This window comes from Accipiter gentilis, chromosome 17 (assembly GCF_929443795.1).
Source record: "Accipiter gentilis chromosome 17, bAccGen1.1, whole genome shotgun sequence".
NCBI lineage: Eukaryota > Metazoa > Chordata > Aves > Accipitriformes > Accipitridae > Astur > Astur gentilis.
In genome coordinates, this window is record NC_064896.1 from 7,185,536 (window position 1) to 7,210,492 (window position 24,957).

The 24,957-nt window shown below is 43.6% G+C and overlaps 1 protein-coding gene across 3 annotated transcripts in view; it reads left to right on the forward strand.

Moving 5' to 3' along the window:
* The window catches only part of HIVEP3 (HIVEP zinc finger 3), a 117,204-nt gene that overhangs the window by 8,039 nt on the left and 84,208 nt on the right, over window positions 1–24,957 (forward strand). For all 3 annotated transcript variants that reach the window (XM_049820564.1, XM_049820566.1, XM_049820565.1), the window contains exon 2: window positions 10,752–10,846. The gene's annotated coding sequence lies outside the window, so the exon portion shown is untranslated. The remainder of the gene's footprint in view (window positions 1–10,751; window positions 10,847–24,957) is intronic.

Consider the following 24,957-nt stretch of genomic DNA (forward strand, 5'->3'; position numbering starts at 1 on the left):
GCTGAGGGCACTTGTTGCAGAAAAATAGCTTTGGAAAGCTGTTTGCTGAGAGCCACGTCTTTATTTTGGTAAATAAATGAGGAAAGTCAGAGGTGTTGGTCCAGTCACAGCAGTGGTGGAGATGGCACTGCCTGAAGCCTCCCTCTGCCGGCATGCAGAGAGCAGGCTGCCCGCAGCCTGGAGTGGGGAAAAGGAGTATGGCAGCGTCCTGAAAATGCACATAGTTTCACGTGAATGGAAACTGCAGCTTTTGCATGCCTTAGACCTCGAATAACTGAATGAATGTGAGTGCAGGGAGCAGTGTGTGTGTGGGGGGGTTGGTTTAGAGAAGCTCTGAGACTTGGTACATTTCTTTCCTGCCTTTGCACCAGGTCTGTGTCAGAACAAAAATTGCCTTTCACAAGGCAGGAGACACGATCTGGAGCAGTCATTTTGTCCTGCCTTGCTAGGGAAAATATTTTGAATATTGTACTTGGGAAGCTGCTTTTGGTATATGGTCACGGATTAGATCTCTATTCAAAAGTATGCTGTTGCATGCCTGTGTGTAGAGGGTACCTGCCCATGTGCCATCATCAAGACACCTACTTAAAAAGTGGTATTTTGACTCAATTTCCATCTCCATTTCCATTTGCACTGGGGTGGCTACTCGGTGCTTGGGCTCTCACCATGAGGAATCGTCCCTAGTGCCGGCGAGCCCGTTTGCGCTGGATGGGTGTGTGCATGTGTAAGAGTGAATGCAGGGGATGTTTTCCATTTAACTGTTATTTCTGGCACTGCTGCTTTTTCTGTAATCACTGTGGAAACTGTTATGCTTGGGGGTTCATCAAGGAAACACTGTAAGTTCTTCTAGGGAGAAATACATTAAGCAAGTGGCTGTGATACTGGTTTCATAAGGGCTCACTTTAATTGGGAACAGTGTTTTCAGGAGATTTTTACTGGCTGTGTTTCTAATGGAGTTGAGAAACAGATAAAGTGAAATGACAGAGAAGAGCGCCCAGTATGCTGGAAAAGGGGCAGTTTGATGTTTGGACTCTGGTGCTGTATACAGCACCAGATGGTGGTGGTTCAGGAAAAAAAAAAAGTCAGATTTTCTTTTGAGAAAGAAAAAAAGTTTGAAGATAGATGGAATCTGCCTGCAGAGTAGCGATGGTCTGGGCCCTGTCTTAGAGAAATAAGAGAATTTACTGATGCAGGTCATTTATTGTAAGGGGGTTTTTTAGATACATTAACGGGTATCCTCCTCTACTGTGGCCACAAAGAGTAGACCAGCATGGCATCACTGCATGGCTGAGGCTGGATTTGGGATGCTGACGTGCCATGGTGCCGAGATGTGTGAGCATCTCCTGTGTGCCATGGCGTGGGGGGAGGACTGTGGGTGGGAGAACCCCTGCACTCGCCGGTGGTGGAGGAGCCATCTCCAGCTGGGAGCCGGCTCTCGCAGTCTCACCCGGGCTCTGCACGCACAGAAGTTTCCGTTCTACACCGTTGTGTGCGGTGAAGCACGCCTGATGCGCAGGTGGGATTTGGGGAGAAAAGCCTACAGTGTGTAGGAGAGGATGGCGTGCAGCTGGAGCGTGCGCTCCCCATGCCATGCGGCCCACGCACCCGAGGCTGCTGTTGTCCCGTGTTCAAAGACAGTGGTGAGGACATTCATCTGCTGCTGCCAGCTCACCGTCGGTGCGGGGCAGTTTTCTCTTACTGTAATGTATTAGACAGTAATAGAGTGATATGCACGGCTGTGCTTAACCAAGCAGCATGGTATTCCTCACAGATAATGTGACATTTCTGCATGGATATGGTTACTATACTGCTCACAAATCAGGAAGAAACTTCCGGAGAGCTTTTAAAACTCATTTCCTAGGTGCAGCACAAAGCAGAGAGGTCCTGAGCACTTGTGTGGGGCTGTGAAGCACTGGCATTTTGTGCAAGTATTAGCTATTAACCCTCACTAAACTACAGTTTGAGCTGTTAAATTTCCCCAATTTCTCCTTAGATGTAGAAATAAACCTAATATTTCTCCTCTGTTTGTGCCTGACATGCTGGGGGGGTGTCATTATTCCTTGTCAAGCAGCTGATCTGACCCAGTCCAGAGAGTGAATCATGCTATTGCTGTTGGTCAGAGCTCAAGGACCTGACAGGCTGGATCACATCAGGTCACCTTGCTCAGCAGCCTGTCTTTGAAGGGTGCAACAAGCTTTGCAACACATCAGCCGTGGGATAAACTTCTTCTGTTCTGGGCATTCGTGTTCATTGTTGTTAACCACTTATTCATGATCAGAATAACACCATCACATGCTAGAAACTGCACATACCACAAAAAACTGGCCGCGTGGTCCCAGCTTGAGGGAGCTTACCATTGAGGGCAAAACTCAGAGGGAGAAGACGGGGGAAGAGAAAGGGTTACGGTGGCCAGGCGGTGAGGTGTGTTTGCTAGCTTTCACGTATGCCCTGTATTTTATTTGTGGTACTTAAGAGTGCTCTTTTGCATTGGCATTTGTGGAGAGGCTGATACCGGAAAGAGGAAAGGAGGTTTTGTCTATGCTATACATATTTGATGTTTTGCGATTATGCATTTTAATAATTACCTTAATAAGTTACTCAAACTCGCCTTTCACTTTATTTTGGGATCTCTGGAGGCATTCTGTTTGCTTAACACTCTTGAAGTCTTTACAGCACTTGGCAAATGATTTATTACTATTGATTTATATGGCACCCAGTACAAGCTTCATGGCAGCGGGTGCAGAAATTATGGTTCTTCCAGGACCACTTCACCCACCATTGAAACAGAGACTTCTCTGATTAACAGGAGAGTGGAGAGTGAGATGGACAGATTCATACAATTTGATGACCTCAGTCATTAATTATTTATTGAGCTTTTAATTTTGCATCCATCATTCTAGCTCTGTCTCCCTTGACTTCCCAGAGTAGTGGCATGGGAGGTAAAATATCAACAGATACCTTTAGAGGGAGAGGTTTGCAGCTTTGTTTAGAGCAGCACAGCTGTGCCTGTGTTAACCCCTGAGATTCCAGAAAGGTGCTAGTATCTACTTTGGCCCTGGGTATTTCAGGTCTTCAGAGACCCTTAGTTTTAAGCCTGAAATGCTGTGTTTTCCTCAGTACTATGAGCTGTAGGGCAGACGATGGTGTTAATCCATCCTGGGCTTGGAGCTGGTGTGTGCATAAGCCTCTTCTTCCTCCAGCTGTGGACAGAGAGGGGTTGCCATTGTTTTTCTTGGCATCCCATATCACTCGCAGCTCAGCATGAAAACTCTGCTTTCCTTGGGTCTCGTGCTTCAGGGCTTCGAGCAGATGTCTGCAGGTATCAGGAGGGCCATTTTCTAAATGCACAAGGAGCTGAGGATGTTTTATCTTGTTTTTTTGGCTCTTCCCCCCTCTTTTTTGAAGGATCAAGGGTGGCCTCAACTGGCAGAAGGACACTGAGGTTTAGGATAATCTGGTGCTATTGAGCATCAGCTTTCATGAATGTGACTGTTTCCTTCCTTGGCTGTGTTGTTTTGCTCATGGATTTGGGGTCACTGTGTATGTGATCCAGGAGGAGATATCTGATGAGGTACCTGTGGGATTTTCTTCTTCCCTTACAGCCAGGGGCACTTATGGGACCTCTGCACACCTGATCATTGCCAGAACCTCTGGGATAGATGGGACCTTGTGTCTCCTGAGTCTCCTACACTTGTGCTTGTAATTACTGGCTTTCATAGGAGCCACCAGAAAAATGTGCAGGAAGAAAGGTGATCTTGTGCTCCTGTCCAGCCCCCAGCTGAAACTATGCAAGATCTGGGCATGGTGGAGTGCACAGAGAAGCAGTCTGGGACCGAGCAGACCTGGTCCCTTTGCTTCATCCACTGAAAGCACTAGGTCCCTCAAGCTCCCTGATGGCTCCAGCTGCTATAATGGGAGCAAGAATGGTCATTCATCATTTTAGGGCAAAAAAAGCACAAATCATTGAAGAGTCTCTATGAGCTGAACAGATCCTCCCACCAGGTTGGGATTATTCCTAAAAGGTCTGTGACGCGGGAAATGAAATGGTGAATAAGGAGGTTTTTGTAGTAAAAGTGCTTTCCTCCTAAGCTGGACAAGTGAACTGTTGAGTCTGGTTCTTCCATCCTCTGCTCCCAAAGGGATCCTGTGTGACCCATCCATGTGCTGGACTTGTTCCACAGCCGACTTCAGGCTGGTTCAAATCAGGCTCCAGTGCCGGGAACAGCAGTGCAAGGCCCCTGCGCAGGGAAAAAATGTCAGATAACCAAACCTCTTACCACACACTTTCTTTTCCTCTTTCAGAGCTACAGTATTTTATTGATGAACTGGGCTCGTTTGCTCCGAAAGATCCACTTTTCTCTTCAGTCTGTTCTGTTTGGTGCTGTGGAGAGAGCTGATGGGAATCGCCACAATAAAATTTTAATTAAATGCCAGGCAATAATTTGCAGCGAGTAAATTGCGGTACCTGCAGTATGCTGTTGACATCTGTTCACAGACCCAGAGGGCCATTAGTGACTTTGAGAACCAGGAGAAAAACGCAGGTCCACTTACCTTGTTTTTTATTCTTTCAGTCCAGGGCAGAGAGACCTATTATGTTTAATATTTTATAGCAGTGCATTGTTGCCATCCTTCCTGTGAGTCATTTTTCCACAAGAAACCCGTGCTCACCACGTTATTTAACCCCTTTAGAGGGTTTAAAGGTGGATTGTAAATCTTCCGCAGAAATGGTCTTTTATATGCTGTGTTCATGCCACTGCATTGCTGCACAGTGCCAGGAAGCAAAAGCTGCTTTAATATTCAGCCATCTGCACGCTCGGGGGAAGGCCGGCAGCGCACTGGAGACTGGCACAGACATCCCAAAATCACTTGGAGGCTCAGGCTCAGGTTTGAAGCTCTGACCCAGGCTGCACTTCTCTTGCGTGGTGGTGTATTCCCCCATGTCTGAGCCTGCTGGAGCCCAAAATAGAGATGATGACAATGAAAATCTGCATCCTGGAAAGGAGTGTTCCCAACCCGACAGTGTGAGGATGTTTTTCCAGCCTTGAGATGTTTCTCCAGCCTTGATATGTTTCAAATGATGGGATGACTCCTGGGGGAGGGATTTCTTAACGTTCATTCAGCCCTTCTCTTTCCCTGTTTTGCCCCATCCCATGAAGATCTATGTGCCTGTGCAGGTACCTTTGGACTCTTACCTTTCACATGCTTGCAGACAGTTTCGTCACCCCTAAAACATCTCCAGTGGCTTTGCTAAATAGTACCTTGAGGTCTTCCCAGGTTTTAGTTTAAGAAAATGACTTGCTAATTGTTTTGGAGCATTCCTTGTGTTTTCTCTATGTTTCTGACCAAAGAACCTGTACCTGTGCGTAATTACATGTTGTTTTACTGATTTTCAGCAGACCTCCTGCTATGCAGCCTCATAGGTCTGAGGACAAAAATATACATGAGTTTCATTTAAATAACTGTAGTGGAAACTTTCTATGGAAAGAAGATACCCCAAAAAGCCCCTGAAAGAACAAAGTAATTGCCTTACAGAATGACTTCCTTTTGCTGCATTGTTTTCCGTTTGCATCAGCCGTTTGTCTCCTTTGGGCTGTGCAGTTGTGGTTCTTCGGTGTGTCATCCAGCAAAAGTACAGCAGAACTTGTGTGCACAGAAGAGAATTGCTACTTTTTTTTTTTTTCTTTTTCTCTCTCATAAGGTGAAAAACCCCCAGCTGTGCTTTGTACAGATTGGGTCTGTGACATGAGTGGAATTTAAAAATTACAATTAGTCTTGGATGCTCTAATCAAGGTTACACTTTTGTGTTGTCCTTCAGATGAGGATGTTGAAGAAAGTGAGTGGTAGCATAGAAATTGCTAATATGTCAGAGCTTCTTCACCAGTGTGATGAAAATACTGTGGCATTTCAGCATGTGCAATGCGGAGATGTGCTTCTGTTGGCTACGCTGCAGCAAAGAGAGTTCATATTGTCACAGGGTAACTTTATCAGGTTGCTAAAGCTTTAACCCCCCCCCCCCCCCCCCCCAAGGTTCTGGTTTCTGCTTTGGACCTCAGGGCACAGACTGTTGCAGGGAACTGCAGGAGGTGTGATCTCTCCTCTCGCTGCTGATGGGGTGGGAAGGTTGGTGTGAGCTTTCTGGTTGCTCGCTCTTGGGAGGAACCTGGATATTCATATTCTGGAGGCTGGAAATTGAAATTTTTCATTTCACACTTCTGGGAAGATTAAGCAAAGATTTTTATCCAAATGAGTCATTAGTACATATGTTTGGCCATCTTATTTTTTACTGAAATAACTGCCTATATGATGTTTACTGCTCGGAGATGGAGGCCAGTGTTCTGCAAGAGATTCTGTTTTCTTTTTTACACTCTTTTCTTTAACTGATTAGCCTGTACTTAAGTCTCATGAACTGCTGGTTCAATCTCAGTTCATAGCCTCACTCCACTTCCTTTAGTTCGGCAGAGCACTTTTACTTTGCAGAAGTGTCAAAAAGTTAAAAGTGCCTAACGCTTTCCCATACCTGTGACTCTCTTAATGATTTCTAAAGGCAAAGGTCATGCCTTTTAACATCTTGAAAAACTTCTGAAATACCATACTGAAGTAAAATAAAACCAACGAGCACCAGAAATGTGCCACATGAATAATTTTTCTGTTGCTCTTGATAGGCTGTTGATACGTCTGTGGGAAAGATGAATGAATAGCTGTAGAAACGGCCATAGATGCTATTTCATGCTTGACAGCAGATTTCTTTTGAGAACATTGTGTTTATAATGTGTATACAAAACTTGGGAAGCGGGGGGGCTGCAGATCTCCTGAGGGTCTTCAAGTCAAGACACCGCCGTGCTCGTGGTGCTGCAGCTATGGGCTGCATCGTCTGGGCTGGGGAGGCAGTTTGATGGGTCCCTGCCAGGCTGGAGAGGTTTGAGCTGCTGGGCTGAGGAGGCATGTCCTGTCCCCTGCAGGAAGGTGACTAATGGGGTTGCATCCCACCCTTTCATACCACCTCTTTGCCGAAATACTTGGTTTGAACATGCAGTAGCCTGCTGAGCAAATGCCCAGGAGATGAAAATGACAAAACCTTCTGGTGTCCTTGGTCTTACAAGAAGCTGCCTGGAAGTTCATAGGTTAATTGATAGTGAGCAACCTTATGAGAATACGTAGCCTGATATGGTCAGAGGCGTACATTTGGAGGAGAATCCAGAGAAATTTCCTTCTCAGCTGCTAATCACTGATTTCAGAGCGCCGTAGACTGCTGGACTTGTTGGTTTTTTTTATACTTGTTTGTGCCTTGCGATATCTTGTGCTAAAAGTGCATCTCATTCACCTCAGACCACGGCTTCAGGCTTCTGCGTGGCTTCTTGCTTCCTGCCTGGGAATGTGAAAATAAATGGTGATGGTGGGTTTAAAAGAGGTGCATGGAAAACAGAGAACCAGCTTGGGGAGATTGAGTTTCCCCAAAGCAAGAGATTTGTGCTAAGTGGCAGGCTGGTTTCACCTGAAAGCACCAGCTCCCCATGGATGAACAAAGTTAGCCCAACCTGGCAGTGTGGTCAGTCCATCATTACGTGGGCTTTAGTTTAATTCCCAAGAAGATGACAAGAAAGTCTTGGTTAGGCATGATCTTAATCTTGACATTGATGTTAATTAATCCTGATTCATTGTTATAAGAGTATGAGGCCAGGCAGGAAATGAGCAAAAAGCATTACTGAGAGAAAAAAAAAAATATCTCTGATTTCACACTTCAGGGTGTGGGGAGGGAAAGCTTTGAAGATGCTGTGTTCTTGCTGCAGTATAATATATTAACTTTTTTGGTTTTGGCTCATGAAGTACTCTTTTCCCTCACCCTTAGAAGCATCGGATGTAATTGAGCTCAGAAGCAATGGCCCTTTCCAGCTCTTTCCTGTCAGCAGGGTGAAATAGCACATAAATGGTGGAATATATTTTTTTTTTTTTCTTCTTAGTGGGTGAATAGCCACTACAAAAATTTAGTTCCTCAGTGCTGTATTACCTCCTGAGAACCAAAGCTTTGCTAGTACCTGTTTTCAACTGCTAAACCAAGACCCTGGATGCTTTCAGTTGCTCATTTAATTGGCTGCATTTTGTCCTGTAAGTCTGCTCGGGATGCAGCACTGGTGGGGGAAGATGGGGTGAAATCCTGCCAGCAGCACTGCAGAAACCCACTACTTTGTCAGAAAGCAGAGCTAGATGGTATGTTATCACCCTGTTCAGAGTCATTGCAAAGGAGACTTTGCCAGACGTCTCCATGCTAGACTAGTTGTGTGATTTACAAAGTTGTTTTCAACCCCAAATAGAGATTTTTCATCTAAATGGTTTTGCAAGCTTTTATTCAACAAGAAAGGAGAAGAACCAAGGCCCTTCCCTGTCTGAAGAGGGTGGCCAGAGCAGTGAGCTGCCTGGTGTATCTGGTAGTGCGACTGCCTTCCAGAGAGAGGTCATAGCAGCTCTGACCCTCCTCTGGTTTAGGAAGCACAGCTTGGCTGGGATATGAATTTTTAACTTGTGTTCAAACTACTTTCACAGAGTCATTGCCTGGAGATAGAAAGCATACAGCCTTGTTAGAGAGGGTGATAACAGCTACTTTATCTCAAGTGCCTGGACTGCTGCTTTTTTTTTTGCTTTTTTTTTTTCCTTTTAATCTGATATTCTTTGTTCAAAACCCAGAAGGGGCAGATGCCTCCCAGTTAAGACTGATGTAGCTTATCAGCAGAAGTCTGCCTGCTGTTTCATAGGATTCTTCTGAACTAAATTGGGGTAAAGGCTGGAGATTCAGCTTGTCAAAGAGAGTGCTAAAGGAAATCTGTTTAGATGTTTATGCATTAGCAAGGTGGCAAGGCCAACATTTATTTCCATTGGCATTTCAGCTGCTCTTTGTGATTAGAGATGCCCTGGAGAAGCCTCAGCGGTAGAGGAGTGACACGACAGTAATACTCTGCTAACTCCAGAGCAGTTTTGCACTGGCTAGCATCACTGTGTGCTTCTGAAATGCTCTCTCTATTTTTTTTTTTTTTTTTTTAAACTTTGCTATTAAAATGAAAATTCACTTCTGTTAAAAATATCTGTAATGCCTGTTCTGGCACTGAATTTTCCTACCTTATCTACAGCGAGGTGGCAGCGTGGGCTTGACGATGCTGGGGGCTATCAGTGGCTTCAGTGAGCCCCTTTTGTTCTCTTGAGATCATTGGTGAAGATCTCTGCACAGACCAGAGACTGCCTCTTCACTGGGTGTGCAGGGGGAAGATTCTGTGGCTTGGTGGTGAGGCTGGACCAAACTGTCCCCCTGCCACTCGAAGGAAGCTGTACGACCCTTTGCCAGCCCAGGTGAGGTGCCTGTTGCAGCCTCTGCTGTGGCTGTCAGCAACCTGCCAGACTAGGAGAGAAGCTTATTATAAATCTATTTTTGCACTCGATGAAAATTGCTAAAAATATTTGCTTTCACTCATCAGCCATCAAACTCCTGCCCTCCAGCACCATCGTTATTCTGTGCAGGTTACCTCTAATGAGAAATTAGTGCTCTAAGCATTTATGTTGCAGTCTTTCACCTGCAAACAAATATTTTGCATGCCATGTGGGAAGGCAGATTTGTTAAAAAATAAAACTGTTTTGAGATCCTATTATGTACTGCCACAAGCAGGACATTTGCAAATATTTGAGTGAGACCTCTATTGAATATACTTTAATATTTCCCCAAGTAGAAGGGTCATTTTGAGATTATGCCACTGGACAGGGCTCTTCTTTTATTGTGGCAGATCCTCTGTATGACATTGGCACATGACTTGGTCTCTTCAAGTCTCTGTTTCTTCTCCACAATTTTGATGTAATAATAGTTCTTTCCCCTACGTGGTCTGTGTAGATAGACAGCAGTTGGGGAAGATGGACTGCCTGCATGGATCATGTGGTAGATGGGGCCATCGCCTCAACTGTTATAATGTAGTTAATTAATTAACAGCTGGGTTATGCAGGTTCAGTTGGGCAGTCATTGGGTTGATTCCTAAGGTTTTTTTTACCCTTTGAAACAAAGAAAATTCAGACTTCAAGGTAAAGCCATCTCCTCCATGCCTCTTCCTGATGGACAGTGCCTTAACATTTCTCATCTAAATGTTGGAGGGCCCTCAGCTGTCCTTCAATTTCTATCTCAGTGCTTTTCTTCTCTCAGTCAGGAGATTCTTCCTAGTGTCTAACCTGTGTTCTTTGGTGCAATTTAAGACTACAACATCTTGTGCTACCCTTGACAAGCCAGGAAGATAGTTTATTTCTTTCTGTTGTGGCCCTCTTGATGTGTTTGAAGACCATTATGATGCCTCCCTGTCGTCTCTGGTCCAGATGAATGTGATTTTTTCAGTGATTTTTCAGTCTGTGCTTTCTTGATCTCTGATCATTCTTGTTATCTGCTTTGGGACTTTCTCTACAACTTTATTGAAATGCAGTGTCTGTTATCAGAACCTCGGTAGTGCTACGTAAATGAAAAGTTCCCTTTGCGTATCTGGTGAACAGTACACCTCTCTATGTATCACAGTGTGATGTTTGGTTTTATTGCAGTATTGTGACTGCGTTCAGCTCCTGTTCAGTTTGTGATCCATAGTAATCCTGAGATCCTTTAAAAAAAAACAAAACCAAAACCTTTATGAGCTGATATTTATTTCCCTTGTGACCATGTCATTGATTATTCCTGTCTTAGCACTGTTCACCCATCATTCCTGAATTGTCTTTTTCTTTTTCTCTTTTTTTTTTTCCAGACCATTTCTACAATTTATCAAGATCATTTTGAATCCTAATCCTGGCCTCCGAAGTACTTGCAGCCTGTCCCAGCCTGGTATCAGCAGCAATTTTAGTAAGCATACTATGTTCCATCATTCAAACCAATTACAAAGATACCGAATTATGCTAGAGCTAGGACACCTTGGACACCCACTCGATACGTCTTTCCCTTTGGCAGTGTGCATTGTGGCAGCATCCTGCAATGCTGCATTTGCCTTTCAAAAGGTGTGAAAGGCAATGCAACTCCCTTGGACAATGAGATTTGTATCCCAAACCAAGAGATTTCATCAGCCCCTTTGAAGTTTTGTCATGAGAAATAAGTTTATTTACCATACTGATGCCTGAACAAGACCAGTTATGTGCAGGGCCAGGAGTTTGAAAGAGTAGAAGCTATGCTTTCTTGGAAAATCAGCAAGTCAACTTTTTCCTATGTATTTGTTACAGTTTTCTTTTTTCCTGCATTCTCAATGGAAAACCCGCCTTCTGTTCGCACCTCATAGCTGCCCTTTTGCTCAGCAAATACTTGTTATTAAGGAGCGTTTGGGGCTGAGACCCAGAGGGAAGAAAAGCAAACACGATTTGTTTCATGACTTACAAACTGAGAAGGCAGTTGGGGGTGATGGTGGGGATGTGTTGGACCTGCTGGGGGTGGCAGCAGGTATGTGTCTGAGTAGATGGTCTATGTCCTTTGCTTGGTTTTTTGCCCTCTGGCTCAAACACTGCGTTTCTGTATCAGTGAACTATCACATAGGTTCATTTTGGTGGAGATAGTGAAGGGTGTAGTATTCCAGGATTTATGAATTTCCATGGGGTCTGATAAATGAAGCTTTATAGACCAAGCTTATATTTATAATGGGCAGAGCCAGATGCTGCCCGTGGAGACTGAAGATAGAGTGGCCAGGCCCTGTTTATGTCCCTGTAACTGTCAGTGTTTAACAAATAAGAAATGAAAACAAAAACAGTGAACGGACCCCAAAGGTAATTAGTTGCAAATGAACTCAGACGAGAATTAGTTTCTTGTTTCTCTCTCAGGAGGAGTATAAAGCTGGGTTTTGTTGTCAGCTGCACCTAAATCTATATGTGTTTGTCAGAATAGCTCTTGATTTCAAACCTCGTCTCCTCTGTGACATCTGTTTGTGGATATTTAAGCTTAAACAGGAAAAAGAATTTCTACTTGCTTTTCACTTCAGACTTCACAGATGTGATAGTGAATTAGGATTTCCAGCACCTGTGTCATAGGGCCAGAAATACTATTCCCATGTTGCAAATAGGGAAACTGAGGCACAGGAGGCCAGTATTGTGTTAGGCTCATAGAGTGAGCCTGTATGAGAAACTCTGATTTGTAGTACCCTCCTCTGTGACCTGTATGTCTTTCCCAAAGTTACAAGAATTTGAGAAGAAATGAAGTTCTGTGAACAAAGACTTGCAATCTGATATTTTCAAGGACTCTTAACTACATAAAACTGATTTACTCGGGGGGAAAAGCTTTAAATATCACTGTAGAGAGTACATAATGTGAATGATTTTGTATTTATTCATTGCATTTCACTGAGTGGATGAAACCTCTCCTGACCATAATGGAATTATATTTGGATGTGCTATCTAGTATGGTGGTGTTAAAAGCAGGTGCACAAAGGGAATTCTTTTTGGAGAGTGGGGAAAAAGGCTTACAGTACCAGTAAATTATTCTTACTGCTACAGTAATCCTAATCAGATTAATTAGGATTAATTTATCTGTCTGGCTTTTATTTATGTGAAGTAAAAACAACATGTCTAAAGAATTTTGTTTAAAACCTTTATGAATTTTAGTAATATTTTTTACGTGTTTCACATCGTGCAATGTATAATGAATAAATAAATCTATGGCTGGTTGGGCTTTTGGGGAGAATTATATTACATCCAGCATTTAGAACCATCCATTAGTTCTCCATCTCCTCTTACATCTTTTGTTGTCAGTAAATCCCTCTCCTGTCACCTTTCCCGTATTGCCCATCTGTAGGTGGCCCAGCTACCCCCTGTGCTAATGTCTTCAAGTTTATTCTCTTCTTGCAGCTTCTTTTTTGAGGATTGTACCAAATCTCCCCTCTGGCAGCAGCCTCGTTCTGCTCCTGATCGTCTGGTATAACCAAAACCCCACGTCTGTGGAGCATCCTTGCCCTGTCCTACGTGTGGCTTTTTCCCTCTGGAACAGTCCTTCCATAATTTTCCACTTGTGTGTCTCACCAAAAGCCATATCTTTTCTCACTTGCGTATGCCACTGACTTTTCCCATCACTTTTTTTACTGCTTCTTTCTCTTACTGTTTTCCATTTCTGAAAAGCTGTTCAGATTTTCACAAAACAAAACTGTATGTCATTGCATATGTGCTTGCCCATATGTATCCATGTATAGAGAAGGTTGCAGAACAGTATCTGTCAAATAAGGTAATTTCCCATCAGATTCATCCCTCTATTCTCATTTCATATTTATTCCTTGGAAAGCTTCAATCAAAATATTAAGATGGCTTTGATTTTTACAAGTCTGAAAGACCAGAAGATATTCCTTATAAAAATAGCTGTGTGGATGCTATGACCATTACTTTATGTCTTCATCAGTTAAATGGGAAGGTTTGATGTTGTGGAGCCACAGGCAGAGGCCGTGTGCCCTGGCAGAGGCTTCTCTGTGGAGTCTCTTCTTCATCACTTTCAAACCTCATGTGGCTACTGTTTTCCCTTTTGGTTTAATTCAGCTTTCAACTTTTCTTTTCTTACTTGGTTTCACAGTGCCGCGAACCTCTGGAGTTTTTGAGGTCTATCCATCACGTTTGATCTTGCTAGGATTCAACAGTGTCTTCATTGATGAATTTTCCCAAGTCCTTTCACGAAAGGGCAAGGAGCACAAGGAGGTGCAGAGAGGACACAGCACAGCCTGTGGACAAGTATTTGCTCTTGGCAGAGATTTTATTATCCACAAGGGTTTTTAGTGAAACATCTGAGGATGTGATGTCCTCTCAAGTCCTTGTGTCAGGAGTCAGCTGGAGCCTATTTTGGGGAAAGGGCACCCCACGGTGTTGGTGCTGGGGGTGCATGTGTGCAGGGATGCATGCTGCTGCCAAGGGCTGTTTTCCTTTCCATTACTTTACTGGTGCAGAAGAGTGTACTGGAGGTGCCACATCAGGATACATCCTCAAGTCTTTGCATCAAGGCCTGGTTTCACAGCGGTAATGGCATTTCAAGTCAAGAGTCCACATTGCATCAGAGACTGTTTCAGACCCGTGGCTGACTGTCAGAAACCAAAACCCTTCCGCAAAGTTAAACGCAGCTTTTTCTTTTCAGTTTTTAGTGGGAAATATGCTGTTATTTCCAAAATCTTCTTTGCCTCATCTCTTTACATTCCTCTCTTCAAGCCCTGGTGTCTTATTATGTTGGCAGTGGGGCATTAAGACCAATTTTGGACTTCCTCCCCTCTTTTTTTTAGTGTTTTCTCTCAGCGTGGTGCCATGCAGAAGTTCTGGTGCAGGGTGTGAAGTGCCTTTCCACACAGGAGTGTGTATCACTGCTCTTATGTCATCCTTTACCAAAATAGAGAGGCGATGTTTTTCAACAAGGTAACACACACTCTATTTTAAGCTGCTTCTAAAAATAAATTCCTGCACAAGCTGGTGTTGTGGCAGCAATGTTTTATATTTTAATTGGGGCTGTTTTCTTAGGATGATTCATAGAAAGAAGATGAGCTTTACTAGTTTTACCCTGGGGTGAAACAACGTAGGTGAGTTGCTGATCATACATGAAGGTCTACGCGGTCGCGAGGACTTTTCCGATTAGCTCTGTGGTTGCTGGCTTTTCCCCTAAGGCTGAAGCGTCATGTTAAACACTGGACAAACTCTTTCTCCTGGAGGTGTCTAGTACCTAATACAACACATTCTGTATGTGGACAGTGTCCCACAGTGCTTTGGAGAGTTGGTGGCATTGTCACATCAAATGAGAAATAATGACAAAGGGAAGTAATGAGGAAAGAGATGGTTGCTCTGGGAAATAAGGTGGAGATTTACATTTTTTTTGTGTGTGCTCAGAGCTACAAGGAAGAAGTACAAGAGCCAGAGATATTGGGTGAAATGGAGGAAGGCATTGCAGAAGTATATAGAAAGCAGATGACTCTGCCTTCCCACAGTGTCACCAAATATCTCCACATCTTGGGGGGAACAGCTTCCTTGCTGTAGCTCACAGCATGTGGGACAGGTTTGTTCTTTTTAACATTAAGAAGAACAAGTCTTCTTTGCTGAGCTACTTCATGGTCACCCTTGCCCAGCCAACCATGTGAGCAGGTCACAAAGAAAACCTTTGGCCTCTTGTCGAACGCCAAGATGTGTCATCCCCTGGGGTTAGTGCACACTTAGAAATGATTTAGGAATGAATGTGAAATAAGGAGAAAGAACGGAAAGAATTGAAGGGAGCAGAAATGCCTCAAGTCCCCCGAATAGACTATTGGAATTACTATCAATAACGGTGGTTCTTGTATGTCCGTGAGAGCGGCAGGATCTCAAGGTTGTTGTCCTGAAGTGTCTTTGAAAGGCCAAATACCTCAAGAACAGTGATCTCCAGCCTACCAGCTTTGGGACAGCAATACTGAACAAATAATCACCACGCTGAAGGTATGCCATTGTTTGCTCTTCCTGTTGATTTGGAGCACAGCAGCAGTAGGCTTGGTTGTGTCTGCTTGTGGTCCATGTCAGCAGGTCTCATAGGCAGTAGGTGACCCAATGGCCATGGATTTGCCACCGTGGGCCTAAAAGAGAAAGCGCTGCTTCCTGTAGGGTGTTCATATGAGCGATCTAGGATCGTGGAAGACATAAGGTCACCTTTAGTCCACCCAGAAAACTTGTTCTTGTGCTGCCAGCAATGGGTCTAGCACTAACAAACTCCCTGCTAGAAGCCAGGTTGTACTTGGCTCCTTCCTCTTGCAAGAACCAGCCAGCGTGTCCTGTCCTCTTGGTGGTGCACCTCAGCAAAGGGAAGCACAAATTGAAGAAGACCTGTTCGCATCTGAGATGCCCAGTCGTGTTTCAGGGTGATGTTGTACCAAACTTGATGCACGCAAGAGAAGAGCCTGTCCCGCAGAAGTTGCAAATGTGACTTTTCTTCTCCTCCAGACCTGTCCTGTGGTGCAAATGTATTACAAAACATTAATACTTCATGGAGAGACATAGAGGAGAGTTATTACTTAAAGCAATGACTGTACTGGTATCCTTGTGTACCACAGATGGCCAAAAAGCCCTGGCCATAGAGAGATGTGCACATCTCACTGCTAAACAACAGGAAAGCAGATCACAGAAATAAAAGGTTGTAGGATGATATACATAAACCCACAGTCTGATCCTGTTCTCTTTGAGGTCAAAGCCCTCTCGGTATCAGAGGATTGGGTGCTAGTCTGTAATCTTCCACCTCCTCTCCTTCTCGTATGACTATGCCTTTCAGAGCTTGACAGCACCCTCAAGACCTCTTGCTTCCTAGAGCTTTCTATGGTGGTATTAACCTGCAGCATGTTGCAGTGAAGTAGACAGTGATCCTCTTTCCCTCCTGGAAGAAGTGATGAGGCTTCACCACACAATTCAAGGGAAAGATTGCTGCATGGGAAATGGGAGAAAAATATCATTGCTTGCTTACAGCGTGGTTCTTTAGAATGGAAAAAGAGAAGCTTATCATGATAAAAGGAGGCAAAACAGGACGTCTGGGCTCAGCTCTAATACTGGCTTGTCATTCAACACTTTTCCAGGATCCTGTGTTTCAGCTGTAATACAGGAATGATGCATTTCTATTTTTGTGGAGCTGTCTGGGATTCGCTCGTGTTGGACTTGGGATCCTGGGTTAAAACATGCTGCTGGATAAATTCATGGTGTTTCGAACTGGCAGTAGGGATAGGAGCAGAGGGTCAAATTAGGTCTAATTCTGATCTTATTTACAGTGCATTTCAGTAATGGCTGCCTCGAAGAGAGCAGTCACCCAGTCCAAAAGCAGTTAAAGAAAATCAGAATTGTTATCAAGGCAAAAGCATGCAAGGCAGGACCTTTGCTGAGGCTGAGCAGAGGCGTATTGTTTTTACTTGCAAGGATACAGGCTTTTTACTCTGGTGTTTCCTTCATTTGTCTTCATTAAGAAAATGACAATTGGAGTGAAAATGAAATACCCCAGGGAAATAAAAACGCTTCAAGTCTTGATTAGATCTGCCCAGCACTACAGTGCAGCCCTTTCAGAGAAGTTTGTTCCTTGCATTGCCTCACGGTGGAGGGAACGAGATCATCTGCAGAGCATCAAAGCCGGTGAGTAGGTGAGATAATGTCACCAGTGAAGAAGTGGGAAGAACCCCCGTCTCACCTGCCAGCACTGAAATTTTTCATAGCTCACCAGGATGTGGGGGGACATCAATGGCAACGTTTGTGCCCCTGGTGCTGCTTGGTCAGGGGTTGAAGCGGTGCAGGGACCGGGGGAAGTCCCGCTGCCTCCGCCAAAGTGTTAATCCCAACATAATCATCTCATTCTCTTTCGGAGAGGAGTTTCTCCGTGGCAGCCTGCAGGGCCGTCGGGTAAGACGCGTGATTGTGTGTTCTGGCAACCACTTTGCAATGTGAAATAAACACCCTTTCGTATAATAGCATTCATTGAGCATTGTGCCTGGGAACTCATCATGACACATGTCAGCCCGGGGCTGGGGAAGCTTCCTCCTTTTGCAGCTCAGCAAAATATTTATGCAGTGTCTTCTAGTAAACCAGTTCCTCCATGCTGCTGGGGGAAGAGGCTCCAGAGCTGGTCTTAATGGCTGACCTTGCTCTAAGTCCCTCCTAAAATAGGGTGTGCAGCTTGGCTCTGTTCAATCTGCCAGCCAGATAGAACAGCTACCAAATTTGCTTCCCTGTTAGGTTTACTTTTTAAATTGCTATAATAACCCTGCAGATTTATTGTTGCTTTAAGTAACTGGAACATAGCTTTAAAAACAACAGCCCACATACGCAGTCCTCAAGCCATGCACTGGGGAGCTAATGGGGAAACTGCAGGGGCTGATGGTTGCCTTGTGTTGAACTTTGAGTCTTGGGTACTATGCACTCTGTGATTATTAAGCCCTGCAGTTGCTAAGAAAAAAATAATCTTTTTGTTTGTTTGTTTACAGTATTTAAGAATAACATTTTAAAAATCTTGGTGCTACAGGAAAAAAAATACAAATTTTGCCATTGGCAGATAGCCAGATGGGGGTACTGGAATGTCAACTAGTTTGCAAAGAATAGAAATACCTCTTTTTTTTTTTTTTTTTTTAATTTTTATTTCACTTTGACCTTCAGCACCATAGGGTCTCTACGACCAGAGAAAATTATGATGGTTTCTGGCTCCTGACCATTGCTGCTCATCAAAAGTCATTCCACAGTGTCACAGTCAGCCTCTGCAGACCGCAAAACCAGTTGCAGCTAGAAAGTTTGTGTAAGATGTATAGAAGGCTGATTGAAAAAGAAGCATGTTTCCAAGAATTCTCTATGTTTTGGTTTGTGTAAGGTCTAAAATTTAAAGTATGTTTCTCTTACCCCAAATAGGTCTCAAGTAGTAATTGTAGGTGGGGAATTACAACATATATGGCTGGTTTTAGCAAGGGCCCACAAAGATCTGTTCTTGGCTTGTGATCATCAGGGTATTTCTCCTCGAAGAGCAAAAACAACAACAAAAAGTCCAGTATTTAATTTTGTAGATGCAGGGTTTGGGCAATGAAGCTAGACAAAGTAAGCCTAGAAAAAAGGAACAGAATCTTAGCAGAGAAGAAATCAATCACTGGAACATCTTAACTGAGAACTGCTTCTTCTACCACCATTTGTAGTCTTTAAATCAAGACTGTTTTCTATGTTCATAAGAGAAATTGAGGCTCAAGGGCAAGGAATGAGCTTAATGCAGAAATGTCTGACAGGTTCTGCAGCCTCTGTTTAGCAGGAGGTCAGGCTTTATCATTTATCATGCTGTCTTCTGGTCTTAACTTTTGAGGATCTCTGAAGACCATGTGAGATTGTGGCATCACATTTTGAAAATTGAGCTTTTGATCTTCCTGGAAATGCTTATTCCAAAAAATCAAGGGCCTTGACTACAGTATAATTGTTTTCCTGAAATTCTCTATGTGTAGTGCCCCATAAATGTCAGCATGAATGTTGTTTGCTCTTCAGTCTAGGGCTAAGAATAGGAATTCCCCAAACAAATGCTGGACTAACTGCAGACCAGTTCATTGCTTTAGGACTTGGCATCACAAAAGAGCCTATGGAGCCCCTGCAGGTCATAGTATTTGGTCTGTGAGCTGTGCAGAAGCTCACGGTGAAAACAAACAAGCTCTTGTGTAATTATCATGCAGTTCATGTATTTTTAATTTAACACTTTTGCATCCAGGCTTGAACTTCCCTCTTTTTTGGAGGATCTTTTTTTTTATTTATTTCTGGGATCCTTCTCTTAAACTCCAGGTTTGGTTGTAAGGATGCCACTTACTTTTGCTGTGGGAAGGGACAGTATCTTCCAAACTGACTTTTAGGAGAGAAAAAAAAAGAAAAGGACAAAAAAAAAAAAAGGGCAGGGAGGGGGAAAGCATGTTTCTCTCTTTTTGGGTATGTGGTCAGATTTCTACTTGTCTGCCCAAGCGTCCTCTCTCTGCTACAAGAGCAGGGCCGTATTTATGGCTCTCCTCCCCCACAGTCCTGTTGTTCATGAATGAATGCAAAAGACTCAAAGAAGAAAATTTTGCAAAGCAGAAACCTCAAGGTTATAATTTCACGTTCCTCAGAAAAGGGCTCCTACCCAGATGGCCACTTAATTGCTTGGGTTCCTTCAGCTTTGGACCCTGTTGGTTTTGGGTGAGCAGGTCTGATAGGCTTTATGAAGCTCGAAGGATGATTCAGCATCTTTGACCCCAGCTCAGATCAGGTGGTTGCGTCTCCACCACTCTTGCAGCTCCACCTTCTGGTCTGCAGCCCGGCATGATGGAGGAACCACGGGTGATGCAGTGAGTGTGTTGGGAGGCATGCACAGAAGTGCTCTTCACTAGCTGCAGCCTGGAAGTGGAGGAGTGAAACTCCTGGGCGGCTTGTGGGCAGCTACCGAGGTGGTGGAGGAGTTGGGGGAAACCTAAGCAACCTTCATGACGTGTTTTTCTGCAGGGCTTCCGAGCCCTCCGAGTGCTGGGCTGTGACTGGGGTGCTGTATGTTGCGCACCAGTAAGCCAGCATGCACAGGAGGTGTGGGACCACATCCTGCCCCCTGCTGCGGGGCACACCCCAGGCACCCAGAGCCCGTGATCGCAACCGAAAGGAAACGTGCGGAGAGAATTACTGATCTTGCAGACTGACTTGCTGAGCAAGGGGTGAGCGGGAGAAAAAGCAGACAGTCTAGTAGCTACCTGCCCTTTTATACCATGCCACGGGGGACACGTCTCCTGCTGCACCTCATTTTCCCACCCTGGCAGCGCGAGAGCTGCTTTTTTCTTTTAATGACTTGCTCTTGCAGAAGTTGTAGCATTATTGATCTGTGACAGGGCTGGTGTGGCTGAAAGCTCATCTGGGTGTTTCCGACTGTATTAGCTGGTCTATTTAAAGACAAGATCTCTTCCTCCAGAGCTAGCCTTGCTGTTGGTTACATTAACGAGAGATCTCTGAGTTCCCCTCCTTAACAAGATGTGACTGGAGCCGTCTGTTCAGGGGCATGCAGAAACCTCATCCAACACCTTTTCTGAACCTGTCCCCCACTGTTTTATGCTTGTACTGACATAACTGTCCTGTTCAGCTGCCGAGCAGACAAAAGACAGTCTCTGCTATCTGCCGCCTAAAGCCAGTGAGTAGTGTCTGCAGAGACAGCAGCCATAAAACAGACCTACACCAGTAAATGAAGGTCTGCTTCATTCCTGTCAAGGCCTGTAGCTATTCTCTTTTTTTTCCTGCTAATGCTCAGGCATAAAGCAGGAATGCTGGCCCCTTAATAGATTTTTTTTTTTTAATATATTTTTTTAACCTTTCCTAAAGAGACTGGAGGCAATTTCAGACTTGCCTCATCTACAAACATTGTTTTGCATGTTTAAGGGAAGGTAGAGACAGAAGTCTTGTTACAACACTTGGTTTATCTGTACAGGGTAGTTTTAACAGGCAGTTGTCTGTCCATGGACCCAGCAAAAATAGCTTGCAGTGAATAATAGACGTGGTCTTTATATTAAGGTGGAGGTAGTTGTGGCTTGTTTTCAGTAGCCCTTTAAATGAAGGCTTGCTGGTTAGAGGTTTAGTGCTGTGCTTTGTACATGGTATTTTGCAAAAAGTTGTTGCTACTCTGGGATACGCCAGGAGAGCCTATTGTGAATCCAGATGCGAGGATTACTAGATCTAACCAAAGCATCCGGACAAAAATTGGGTTGTCAGTACGCTCATAAACTTATATTGTTATTTCTCATGCTGCTATGGCATAGTCAGGAGGAGAGATGAACCACTGGCTGAAGACCTGTTTTTCCAACAGATGTCGACTTGATGGTTTTAAGTGTTGTTATTTTTAAAGGATCCACTTAATCTAAAGTTCAGATGTGTACCTAGTGTGGTCTTTGACCAAAGAATTTCTTGCTTGCATTAAAATAATGAGGGGTTTTTGTGATCTCTTAGCTGTTTAATCAGTTAGAGATTTCATCTTAGGTGAGGTTTTTTGAAGCATTCTTCCTCCTGAGGCTTTGCAAAGCAGGAGACTTTTTGGATCAGCAGTTGAAGCACATGAGTAGTTTCTGGATCTAGGTTCTCTGCAGGTTTAAGATCTGTTATTTTAATTTCTTAGAAAAAAGGTAACCTGCTTTTAAAGAAAACAATCAGGTTGGAAGTGTTAATGAAAATCTTTGTCCATTTTTTCTTGCCAAAGACATTTAAAATCTTTTAAAAATATCACCAAATAAATGTTTTAAAGCCTAACTAGTTTCTCTTGGGCTCTGTGCTAAGCAGACGGAATGTGATCTCAGATTTCTTGGATGACTAGGCACAGAGATATATCCACCTTCTTTGCTGGGGCTCTGGGACCAGGCTTTGAAAAATATTTATTTGCCTTGAAATCTTTAATGTTTGACCTTCATATCATTTCCTTAATGCTATTCCAACTCAAAGCCCTGATGAGCTCAGTTGTGAAGTGCTCAAAGATATTTTAAAGGTGTCTCTGGTCACCAGTGTGAGCTCATTTCTAATTAAACAGAAACTCACACTTTATTTCATTAGAAGCATAATAATAAATGTACACATAATTGGTTGATTCTTAATTCATTAGCTATTAGAAGGAAATTCCATAAGTCTATTAGGATTAGAAAGTGGAGTTTGTGTCACTGGTCTTATTCTTCTGATGTACATTAAGATGTCATTTTGCTTACAGCTTTGGTAAGTTAGGATAAATTATCCAGTCTGTGAATATGATAGCAGCATATACAGTTTCTGCTGAAATATTGCCAGAAGGTTAGACCATACACAAGATCCCCTTCCCTTTGATTTGCAGTAAGTTCTGTAACTTCCCATCTGCTTTTGACAAAAAATGGTGGCTCTCAGTGTCACGTCTCAATTCATCAGCTCCATCTGCAGGTACCTTCACTGGACAGATTTCAGTGGCCAATGAAATACTAATAAAAGTCACAAAACTTGAGTTGCTTCTCATGAATACCAGGTTGTCTAAGTAACTGCCTTACAAAAGTAAACAGGTGGATGTAGCAAAGAGAAATCTCACACATTAGCTCTTCCTTTGACGTATTCAGGTGGCCCCAAACGAAGAAGACCAAGGCCATTCCCATGCTGTGAAGTTTGGATGGTTTTGCACAGTTGATTGGGAGTGGGATGAAGCTGGAAGTCTCATAGAGCAGATTCTTCTGGGGTGACTCCTCCTGCTTGTCCTTCACTCCAAGTCCATGCATGACCTACAGCTGTCGGACTAGGTGGTGTGGTGGACTTGTATGGCTTTGTACGCCAGGTCTTCATCCTGAGGTTTGTTCCTGTTTGGAGCTCTCAAACCTTAACAGAGGTAAAGGGAAGGAAAATGTAAGGAAGTAGCATTGTCTGAAGCAGCCTGGAGACTCAGAGCAAGAAAAGGACAAGGTAGCACCAGGCTTCTTGGTTTTTAAATTGACTTTTAAAACTAGGAATGCCTGTCATATCTCAGGCACAGGCAGAAGTCTCCAGGTCTTCATTTTGGTAAAGAATTGTTCTTTGTCTTGCCCCATTGCTATACGCTCAGTAAATCTGTCCCACCAAAGTGGAGAGCAGCTTCCCCATCCAAAACCACCTTAGCTCTCCAATAGAGCCACAACAGTCCATTGGAAGCAGCAGATGCTAGAGCGAATATTTGGTCTAGCTGCATCCCTGTGTAGGAGTTGGGGATAGGGAATTTTTGATTGATACTGTAATCCAATCGGATCTAAAAGAGTGGAGACTCTCTGGTGTGGAGGAGATCCTGTCTAGAGTGGTGAAGACATGGAAAATCCTGCTCTGGGTTTTGTCTCGTTCTCCCAGTGACTGCTGGTGCTGTGGATTCCCAAGGAACAGGTTTATGAGGGGAAAAAACAGAAATAGGTGTATATACAACCGATGGGGTTCCTACATAAATATTTGCATTCATCTACAAGAAGTATCTGTTAATAAGAGGCCAATCACCTGGAAATTAACCAAAACACATTCTGGTTCTCATTAAATGCCCCTTCGTTTCACTGGCATAAGGTGTGTTTTTGTATGTGCATACAAGGGAGTTTTGTAGAGCTTGTGATGACAAGGAAGCAAACACTGTCCAGACTTGATTCTTTTCTTCCTACAAAGCTAACAACATTCCCTCCAAACTCAGTCATGTTTTTTCTTTCTTTCCTGTTAAACAAATGTATATCTTGATTTAAAATTATTTCTGCTTTTTGTGACTTGGCTTGGCCTTTACTGGCAGTATGAGAACTCTAAAACGTGACATTTCCCTCTGAACCTCCACGCCATTGGGCTGAGGAACACCAGGGTCTTCCAATAGTGACGTGTCTTCACACCCTTCATAGCTGTTTGCAAAGAGCTGTGCAGCTTGTAATTTGGAATCACTAATGTACATATATGTGTGTGTGTGTGTGTGCGGACAGACATCTGCAATATATATATTATCCTTTCAAAGTGAGGTTTGAAGCACGTTGCTGGGGAGGAGAAATTAAATGAGCTGCACCATCTATTGCAGCTGGTTCTGAGTTCATTGGTAGATCTGCTTCCATCTGCCCAGCTGCCAATGCATGGTGTTTCAGCAGCTCCGCAATGTCTGAGAAAATATTTATCTTGAGAAAAGTTGTGTTGATTAAACTGACTCTTCTACCAATTCCCCCGCCATGGAACAAAAACACAGCAAAGTCTTTATCAAGGAAGTTTTCAAGATGAGGGTGGCATTGGGGACAAGCAGGCACTTGCTCAGTGTGTGTAATATGGGTTTCTTTTTCTTTTTTTTCTTCACCATTTCTGTTATGTGACAAAATATAAATGAATTTCAATGTATGCTGCCAACGAGTCAAGACTGTTTCTGTAAATAGGAGGTTGCCAATCTGGTGATAGGATCAGAAGCTGGTTTTGGCTGTAGGGAATAAAAGGACCATTTTCTTCTCTTTCTGGCTTTCTTTTCATTGAGGATAGGAAAAACTCCATTGTCTTTGGTCCTGAATCGGTGGGGGAAGTTTGCTTGTTGAATTTTTTCCACTGAGATTCCAGGGTTTTTTTCACTATCACTTAAACAGAAATCTTTCAGCATCTCCTCTTTGTGTTTGGTTAAATAACATACAGACAGGAATAAAACAGCATTGTGTATTGATGCTGTGTCCAGAAAGTAACGCACTACTTTGGAAGAGCTCTTACTGTTTGTTTTTTTTCTTGTCAGGGGCTGCAGACAGATGCAGTAATTCCCCCATCTACATCCTGCTTTTGCATCATCCTATTTCAGAGAATTAATAATGTATTTATATTTCTATAGAATCTTCTATCCTTACTGGATATTAGAGCATGTAGGAACTTGGTTAACTCAATGCATCACTTCTGATGCTGGAATACTGTGCATGGGGAGAGAGCAGCTGGGCGAGAGCATGCAGCAACCTTGCACAAGTATTGCAGGGCAGCAAGGAAAGGAAACCCTCCTGTCCAACAGAGTGTGGGAATTTCAGGCTGTGGTTGCCCAGAAGGGCTTATAGGCTCTTT